At 40.9% G+C, this 10,601-nt stretch overlaps 1 protein-coding gene across 1 annotated transcript in view; it reads right to left on the bottom strand.

Annotated features, from left to right (window-relative positions):
* Positions 1–239: 239 nt before the first annotated feature.
* Positions 240–10,601, bottom strand: part of Stxbp4 (syntaxin binding protein 4) — a 173,853-nt gene continuing 163,491 nt past the window's right edge. Inside the window, exon 20 of the transcript XR_007107729.1 lies at positions 240–356. The gene's annotated coding sequence lies outside the window, so the exon portion shown is untranslated. The remainder of the gene's footprint in view (positions 357–10,601) is intronic.

Genomic DNA, 10,601 nt, shown 5'->3' with positions numbered 1-10,601 from the left:
GGACGTCCTGTTTCTCTGGTCTCCTTTGGTAATCTTCCTCCTTATGAGTAAGTGTGCTGTCTACTCCTCTAGTTGAAGGGAAAGCTCACAACTCAATGTTCATTAATGATATGGGCCCTGCGGGAGGTGAGGGAGGCAGAAACTTCAGCAGAGCCTGGAGCAAATCTGCAAAACACTCCACCGGAGCAAGGCAAGTCTGGACATCAGCATTTCCTTAGCCTCATGGCCTTTGAGGCTCACTTGAATGGATGCCTTCTGTGGTTTCCTTGTTACTCTTGATTTGAAGAATAAGCTCTTTTGATTTTGGGTCTCTTAAGGTAATTTTGGAAGTTTTTGGCTTCCTGTTTTTTTGACATCTGTGAAAATGAAGATTTGGCTGATAAGTGGAGGAAAGAAGAATGAGTGGAGAAAATGAGAAAGGGAAGCTGGATTTACTGGGAACTTACATGATAGTGCAGTCATTTGTCTTCTAACCCAAAGTGGTCCTTAAGATGTTAACTGATTGGCAAAACATCAAAAGGACTTTGTGTGTTTTCCTCCAGGTTTGCTGGCCTCCAAAGACCATGCACTCCAACACAGACAAAATGATCTTGTCATTTTATTTCCTCTTCCCTCAGCCAGGAATTCATTTCTTATCCCTAAATCAGCCTCCTTATAACACTTGTGTGTCCTTTGATCTAAATATCATGCATCCTTTAGAATTTGGAGCATTGCAAATGTTTCCTATTTGGATTTCAGTGAGCATGTATTTTCCTTATGTCCCTATCCTTTTACAACACTGCCTGCTTTGATTTACTAAATAAAGTCACCTACGTTTCCTCTAATTTGATTAGTTTTAGAAGTATTAATATATAATAAAACTATCAATTCTTAAAACCCATTTGCTTATATTAATGTCAGTTTGAAATATAGAGGGAGCTTTTCTTTGCACACATTTTTTTTATTCTAAAAATTCTTATTCATGGCATCCACTATATAAAGACATTTTCCCCAAAGTAACTGTTCAATTCATATTTTTGGTCAAAATTTCATCAATGTTTAGTGCTAGCAATCATTTGGAGAGGCATGTAGACAAATGATTGCACAATGGCAGTAAAACCTGGATTCAATAGAGTGTGTGGAGGGGTAATCAGGGGTGGAAATGTCATCTGAGCTCACTTCCAAGAAGGTTCAGCAGAGCAGTTTGGCAACCAATGGAATTGGTAGTTCCTGCAATCCTTGCGATTCCAGCCCTCTCCTTATATGGAGAAGATGAATGAGATCTTTCAGTTGTCCCCAAATGGTGGCTGTTTAAGAAAAGATTACCTTTCTCTAATCAAGATAGAGGATGGAGGGTAGAAAAGAAATTCAACTTTTGCAGAGGGGCTTATTACCTGACAGAAAGAACCGGGCACTTTCCTTAACCTTCACAGTAACTCTGTTGAGTTGCTTTTATACCCAGTGGAGGAAGCACCTGAGCTCAGAGGTAAGTATTTGGCTCAAGATAACAAGGCTGGGGCTGGGGAGATAGCTCAGTTGGTGGGGTGCTTACCTACTAAGTGCTAAGGCCCTGGGTTCAATCCCCAGCACTACAAAAAAAAAAAAAAAAAAAAAAAAGATTACAAGGCTAGTATGTGTGGCAGGTAGCATTTCAAGTTCATCTAGTTCATCTCCTTCTGATTTCACCATCAGACAAGGAGGTGATGGGTAGAGAGTGGGCAACTTAGTAAATGAAGAAGTTCAAGTGAAGAAGGTCGTGCACATTCTGTTGTATGCAGATCTATTTGAATTCATTTTTTCTTGTTATTAGTCTGACACAGGAGAGTTGAATGACACAACTACAGTTCAAGGATATGCCTTCTTTTAGCTCAGGGTCTAAGTTTTCTTTTTCTTTCTTTCTTTTTTTTTTTTTTTTTTTTCTTTTCTTGTATACCTACACTTATAGGCCTATCCTAGAGGGTTAATAAGCTGCTAATTAGCTCTTTATTTGTTTATTTACTTTTGATTAGTACTCTAAGGCTCAATATGTAGCATTTCCTTCTGTCTGAATTACTAACATGCATTCTCATCTTTTCCCAAGAGCAAGATGTTGAAAATTTTCCTAAGAAAGAAGTTTTTCCTAAGAAATGGCTTTGATTTCATTATCATAGTTTTAGTCAGTTTTTGCATCACTGTGACCAAAAGACCTGACAAGAACAATTAGAGGAGGAAAGGTTTATTTTGGTTCAGGGTTTCAGAGGTTCAGTCCATGGTCAGAGGACTCCTTAGCTCTGGGCCCAAAATGAGGCAGAACACCTTGGTGGAAGCACACGGAGGAGGAAAGCAGCTTAGGACAGGAAGCAGAGAGAGAGAGAGCTCTGCTCACCAGGGACAAAATATAAACCCAGTGACCTACTTCCTCCAGCCACACCCTACATGCCTACAGTTATTACTTCACCTCTGAAAATTCTTGCCTTGTCCCACACATGAGTTTTGGAGAATACCTCATATCTAAACCAAAACAATCATTATACTGAAGATGGGTTTAGTTTTGAGACAACATGAAAAAGGATAGACATAGAATGCCAGGTCTATAGTAACAACAATAGCACTAAATTGTTAATAAAGTACAAGTAGTGGGATGGCTAGCTTTGTGTCAGGTTTTTAGGTATTTCCATGTGGGGGTTTCTGGATAAGGTTAACATTGAAAGGGTAGGCTGACTAAAACAAAATGCCCTCCCCAATTTTGATGGGTCTGATCCAATCCTTCGAAGTCATGAATAGAATAAAAATTTGAGTAGGAAAGTTCTTTCTTGCCCTCTGAATGTTTTTGAGTAGGGATGCTGGTCTTCTCCTGTACCCGGACTAGAATTTGGCTCCTCCGGGGCTTAGGCTCCAGATTCACATTAGAAGGAGCTCCCCTATGAGTCCAGCTTGCATATGGCAGATAATGGGACTTCTGTTTCCATTATCACATCAGCCAATTACTTATAATTAATCTCTTTGTATACGTAGTATAAACATCTCTCATTCTCATCTATCTCCTATTGGTATTCTGGAGAACTCTAGTACAGGAAGTTATTGTTAGCAGATACTGCACTAAAGCACTACACATTATTTAATGCAATCTTCCACAATCTTATCAAGGAGATCTCATTATTTGCATTCTGCAAATGTGACTCAGGGCAGTTAAGTGAGTTTGTCAAAGTTAAGTAAGTTTGGGTGAGGGACATCCACATATTCACAAGTCGTGTGACTTTGTGTAGGTCAATGAATTTATCTGAACGGATGTGCTAAATGGCAATGATCATGCCCACCCTGAAGACCGTCAGGACTAAAGGAGATGACAGGTATAAAGGACTTGGAACAAAGTAGAGTGCATGGTTGGGACTCAGAAATTGCAACTTTTGCTACTTTGTTGTTTGTGATAACAGAATTCAGAGGATTTTCAACTTGTGGAAATAGATCCAACTCTCTAACATAATATATCACTAACAATGCAATCTGATCATTTGTTCATTTCCATTAAGTTCCAATGATATTTCGTGTTATCCTGAGGGGAAATTTGATTACTGTGACATTTAAAATTCTGCACACCACAGGAAGAGGGAGGAGGCGCGTTCTTGAAAGCGAGATGGAACCCTGGTTAAACTGTTGTTAGACAATTCCAGCTGCCTTACTTTTGGGAGCTGGACAGCTGCGAAGGTCACAGCAGGTGACTTGTTTCCCAAAAGGTGTTCAGTATTTACTTTCACTCAAGCATTTCTTCTGCTCTGATAACCACTGTCATCTCCCATTACAATAAAAGCTGTCAGAGGGATTTTGTAGACATATGGCATTTACTTTTTTTCCCTCTGTGGTGTTTGCAAAAATGAAAACAAAACAAAACAAAGCCCCACTCAGCTGTTCATCAATTCCTTCTTATTGGACAGTGGTCACTCAGCCCGGAGGACAGGATCCCCAAGTCAAAAGCGATGGAATGGACATACAGGGCACTGGCTCCCATGTGCTTCATTCTCCATTTCCTCTCCAGGCTTTGGGAAAAGGGTCAGAGGAATACACAAGTTTCCTGAGGAAACATAGTATCAGTCACATTTTCTTCTCAATATGCCATCATTTGGAATGATGACAGCACTGTGTAAGTTACCAGAGTCTGTTTAGGTCCATTTATTGTTTGCAACAACCTACTGACGTAAGCAGGGCAGATCTGACTATTCCTCCCTTACAGGTGAGGAAACTGAGCCCAGCACGGTTGAGGGAATTTGGGCCAGGGTATCACAGCCAGCATAGGCCAGTCTGAAAGCTCACGCTTATTCCCTATCCATCCTCCATACCTGGGAGAGCTTTGAAAAACAAATCTCTTGATGCCATTACCCTGTTCTATGAGTGAGGGTTCTCCTGAGAGTAGAACTAATTATCTATATTTCTACCTATGCCTATGTTCATAGCTGCATTTAGACATAGATAAGGGGGCTTATCAAGGGAATTGACTCCTGCGATTATGGAGACCAAGCACCCCACGATATTCTGTCTGCAAGCTGGAAGATTAGAGGAACCAGTGAGGTGACTGCAGTCTGAAGTTCTCTGAAGGCGGGAGAACCCTGGGGTGGGGATGGCGCTGTGTAAGACCTGATCAGAGGCTACCTCAGGAGTTTCCTGATGCCCGAGGGCAGCAGCAGATCAGTGTCTCAGTTCAAGAGGAGAAAGAATTCTCCCTCCTGCCTTCTTGTTCTCTCTGGGTCCTCGGTGGATTGTCCAAATTGGTAAGAGAGGATCTTCTTTATTCACTGCACTGACTCAGATGCTAACTCTTGGGAAATACCCTTCCAGACACACCAGAAATACGGTTTTACCAGATATCTGGGTTTCCCTCAACACAGCAAAATTAACACATAAAATCAATACCACCCTGCTTAAGATCTTTCCCTGCCTTCCCCTTATCCTTAGGATAATGTCCAAACCTTCTTAATATAGCTCATAAGGCCTTTTGAGATCTGGTTCCTGTTCACCTTTCTAGACTTATTTCAGGCCATTCCCATTGTCCACACCTCAATGTCCACCCCAAAGATATATTCTGATTATACCAAATCCCATGGTGTCACTCTCTCTCATCCCTCTTGTCGTTCCACTTTCCCATGGGCCTAATGCTAATTAGTTACATTTCGGTTTGGGCATAACGTCCTTCAGGAAGCGCTCCCAGATGTCTCGTTTCGGGGTTAGATGCTTCCATCAACTACGTGCATCCGTCACACCTTCTTTCCCTCTCCTGGGCTCACTTTTCTGTCCGCCTTTTGTGCTGGTCTGTAACTCTGTGAGGATGAAGACTACATGTATTTCACCTGTGGGCAACACCTGTGCCCCTAGAAGGTGGTGATAATTATCCATCAAGGAATGAATGGATACTCATCCACACTCATCTTTCTCAGTGAGCAGATGAGGAATCTTTGGGTCACTCGATGTATAGGTCAGTCTCCATCTGCCCCCTCAGTATATCTCTATTTTCTTTGTACCCTGGAAAGAAGCCGACTTCTGTGGACTCTCTCCCCTGGGTTTTCCTGCTGCATATTTCTAGGCAATACACAAAGGAGACGGGGGAGGGGAGAGGAGAAGGGAGGGAGGAGGTTCACAACAGTCCCTTTCCTGTCTCCCCTTCTTGCTTTGATACTACATTTTGATAGCAGCTGCAACCCTCTATAGCTACAGTTCTGTCAGGGTGCCTTCTCCACTGTTCTCAGTGATATCCAGTGAAAATGTTTCCCCATCCCCCATCCTAAAAGCAGAAAGGGCTTCGAATCCTGCTAGATCTATCACTTGCTCCTCACTGAAATCTACCACACAGCAGTGAGGAACACCTTCATTCAGACCATCTGTGGTGGACCTATTTCCTGCCAGGTTTCTGACTGATAAATTTACTTGGTGCTGGTAAGATTGATTTTCCAGTTCTCTGGGATGGCTTCTGTTACTTTTACATTTTTGCAGGTAATTCTCAAGACGTCTCTACATTATAACTTTATTATATAGACAGACAAGAATTTCCAGAGGACTGCAATAACATTGCTATGCTCTGCTTATTTTTCAGCATTTCTGCTATGAGCATCAGAAGGTTGGCCTTAGATCTCAGAAATCATGCTGTTCCAAGCAGATTTGGTATCTGTGCACCTATTTAATTCAGTGGTATAGGCGATGTTCCCCATGCTTCAAAACTCTCTGCGCTGCTGTTTGCAAAGCTTCTAATTTGAACCCCCTATCACAGAGGCCACACCCACACTCACGATGTTTGCTGGAATGTAGGGACACTGGTGTGAAAAGTTGTAGGTACCACATGTTTAGGCATCAGCATTTCTCTTTAAGATCCTGTGATTTTATAACTCATTTTTTTAATAGAGTGAAAGTTACAGTCTCTAAGAGGAATACAGGAACAAACTTAATTGTGATGTGTAGACAATTGTGATCCACCATAGCTAGGAGAAGGAAGAGCTATTGGCAGCTCTGAAGCACCGGCTTAGAAACCAAAGTCAAATTATTCTGTGGTTTAAACAGAGCCTGAGGTACATGGAAACTACATAGGCCCAAGTATCTAGGTGAAATGTGGACAAATTGAACTTAGTCAAGAAAGTATTTGAAAATCACACATCTGACAAAGGACTTCTATCCAAAATAAAGAACTCATAAAACTCAGCAAAATACTTGAACAAACATTTCACTAGCATATGTACACAAATAAGCAGGTGAAATGTTCAACATCTTTAGCCATGAATGGAAAGCAAATTTAAATGATGATGGATTACCACTACGCACCTATGAGAATGGCTAAAATAAAAAAAAGTACTGACATAATACTAAGTGCTAACAAGGACATGGAGCAACTGGATCTCTCAGATACTGCTAAATGGAAAATGTTATAACCATTCTAGAAAATAGCTTGGAAGTCTCTTAAAAAGATAATCAGAAAAATGTCTCCCCAAAGATCTTCATGCCCCATTCCAAGATCCTGTGAAAATGTTACCCTCAAAGACAACTTTGCTTATGGAACTTTCCAGATGTGGTTGAGGGCATGGGCTCTGAAATGGGGAGACTATCCTGGATCATCAGGGCAGGTCCAATCTAAGCACATTAAGAGCATGTAAGCTTTTTCCTAGATGGGTCAGAGAGATGTGATAATGCAAGACAAGTTGGAGAGGACAGAATGGTAGAGAGAGAGAATGTGAAAGGAACCTGACTGGCCACTGAGGCTTTCAAAGTGGAGGAAGTGATACTGGTGGGGTGCCAAGCCCAGGTTCTTGGTGTCCCAGATAAACAAGACATACAGCAGTAACAAAGCACAGATTTACTGAAGATGAGAAGTGCTCTGCAATGCAAAATGAGTACACTCTTAAAGCTGAGGGGACAAGCAATAGATGGTGTGTGTGTGTGTGTGAGAGAGAGAGAGAGAGAGAGAGAGAGAGAGAGAGAGAGAGGCGGGTACAGGTCTGGAGGTTGGGGGATTCCTGTTTTATATGCTGAGGTGTGAGGCAGATCTCCCTGCACAGACCTTATTGAAGACTGCTTCATTGGTTACTTTATGATACCTAATCAGTATATTGTCCCGTTTGCCCCCATTAATTACTTTATTTTCCCTTACCTAGAATATTGAACCTGGGGCAGGAGCTACCATGGATGATAAGTCCTCAGTGGTGGGAGTTCTCAAGGACTTATCCACAGGGACATGACGACTCATCTTCTGTCTTGTACTCCAGTCATTTTCTTGTACTCTGCCTCCACCAGGGGCCAAGTTTTACAACTACTAGGAACTGAACTCTACCAATAACCTGAATGGATTCTCTCCAGAAGTCTCCAGAAAAGAACACAGCCCGACTGATACCTTGGAGTTAGCCCAGTGTTGGATTTTTTTACTCACTGAATTGCAAGATTGTAAACTTGTAGTAAATAACTAAATTGGTGCTAATTTGTAATGGCAACAATAGAAAATATAACACATGATCAAACAATCCTACTTGCAGGTAATTCACCTAGGGAAATAAACACTCAGGCTCATATAAGAACCAGTACACCAGTGTTTACAGAAGTTCTATTCATAATCACCCAACCCTTCCAGCCATACACATATTGACCCAGGAGGACCTCAAAGGCATTACACTGAATGAAGGAGGTCAGTCTCAAAGGTTCCATACCATTTGCCTATTTATATGATATTCTCAAAAAGACAGAACTATAGTTATGGAGAACAAAGCCATGACTGCTGGGAGTTGGATGGAGGAGGGTGTATCTACAATAAAATTACAGGAGAGAGCTTTTGGGGGTGATAACACTTCTTTATCTTGATTATGGTGGTGCTCAAATGTCTACATATTAGGAATTCATAGAACTATATACTCCCTACCCCAAATGTCAATTTTTCTGTTTGGTAATTTAAAACAATATACCCAAACTGTAACAACTAACAACAGAACAGCGAAACAAACATCATCACTAACACAACTTTCAGGAATTTCCAGTCCCGGGGAGGGTACCAGAAACATGGTTGCATGGGGGATAGTCACTTCTCTTTCTTTGTGAGCTGGGTGTCCCCCCACTTCTAAGAGTGGAAGTCATTCCTGTAGGGGTTCTGAAGATTTACCTAAGTCTTTAAAAGGATCCTCCCGTTTGAAAGATGGTTGGGCTAGAGGGGCTTACAAATTCATATCCACTCTAAGATTTTGTACTCTCTGTGAAGATGTTATTCAGAGACACAACTAATGTTGTGGAGGGGCACAAGGCCCTGAGTGCCAAGGGAGAATACTTCAGACCTGGTTCTAGGTATAAAGAGTTAATGTGAAAAACCTAACAATGCAGCAACTCTGCTAGAATCCTCTATTTTTATTGCACAAATGTTTTCAATGGAGAGAAAATAGGTCCAGGATCTTTGACAATGGCAAAATAGATGGAAAACTCGGGTGCCCTGAAGGACTGTACAACCAAGGATACTGCTCTGGGATATTTAAACTGACATTTATAACAGCAGCAGAGGCCTCAGTCTTTCTTTACCATCAACCTGGCCCTCCCCAGACAATGAGAAAGGAAATAAGACATCTGTGACAACTCTAGCATTTCCACCAAGAGGAAGAATCCCAAACGAGCATCAAATGCAGTGAGTCTGACTGCAGAGTGGTAAAAATGTTAAATGCAATTGTCTTTTGTTTCCACAATAATCAATTCAAATATTGAGAAGGCAGGTCAGGGTTGCAAGGCTTGACACAGCCCAATCATTCATCTTTCCAGACCTTGTAAGATTACAGATTCCCACAGGGTAGCACGCAGAGTTCTACAGGAAACTTCAAGAGAAGATAGTGGGAAAAACTAGAACCAAATCAGGTAAACATTTATTCCCATACATACATGAAATCATTAACATTAACTTATTATTAAAGAGATGCTTATGTAGAAATGTAGAAAAATATAATGAATGAAATAAATATCAAGAATAAAATCACTTTTTTTTTTCAGGTCTTCTATGGTGTTTATCCATAAGACGCTGTTGTTATCACACTGTATACAAACTTATGTTTCCTTTTATTTCCAGTTAATGTTATATTGTGATACTTTCTTTGTGTTATTAACTATTATTAAATATTTTCAATCATGTTAGGTATCATATTTTATTTAAATATTCCTTGGGCTTCAGTCATTTAGGCATTCATTTCTATTTTAAACAATGCCAAACATTTACCTGAACTTTTGGTCTAAAGTTACGATCATTTGTGGGGATAAAGGTATAGGAGTATAGTTTGGGTCAAAAAGTTTGAGCATTTTTAAGGTTCCTGATAGATATTCCAATTGTTTTCCAGAAAGTTTGTAGTGATTTGTAGATGACCCAAGAATACTAGCAGATAAACATATCATGTATCATGTATGTTTTAAAAACCCAAAATGTTTGAAAACCACTTTTACTTGATCATATCTTCAGTGATTAACCAATATTCTAAGGAAGCCTTGTATACAGGTGGGAAATTTGTTTACCATTTTCTCTGACATTATCAAGGACCAAGGATCAGAAACAGAATCACTTGATCTCTTCCAAGTATTTCCTCCCTCCCTCCCTCCCTTCCTTCCTTCCTTCCTTTTTCTGTGGTGCTGTGGACTGAACCCAGGGCCTTATGCATGCTAGGCAAGTGCTCTACCACTGAGCTACATCCCCAGCTTTTGATTTAATTCTTTTTTTTTTTTTTTAGAATGGATATTGTATTTTTGCTTATGCCACTTCAACTTTAATTAAGTTTTATGTATGCTGTGGGATAAGCCAGTAAAAAGACTTGATCCTCTATACCATATTTCAATTCTAAGACACCATTTTTCACATTTAAACATTGTTGAAGCTGCGTGTGCACTATACACTTCTAGCACTGGGAAACCTCTACCACTCTCTCGCATGCTGGCTCCCTGCGCTTTACTCCCGACATCCAGCACCTGCATCTCTTTGTTGGTGGGCTCTCCTCAGGCTGCAGGAACATGCTTTTAACTGGTAATTTCTTTCCCTGGCACCGATGCTTAACCAGTGACTGATGGTGCAGGGGTCTAAATACTCCAGCTCTCTGATTTCTGACTTGGGCAAGTGCTGGAGGACCTGTACTGTCTTCAGGGTTCCCTGTGAACTTAGCCGAAGTTAC

The sequence above is a fragment of the Sciurus carolinensis genome, chromosome 3, assembly GCF_902686445.1.
Source record: "Sciurus carolinensis chromosome 3, mSciCar1.2, whole genome shotgun sequence".
Lineage (NCBI taxonomy): Eukaryota > Metazoa > Chordata > Mammalia > Rodentia > Sciuridae > Sciurus > Sciurus carolinensis.
This window is presented reverse-complemented; position numbering and strand designations above follow the sequence as displayed.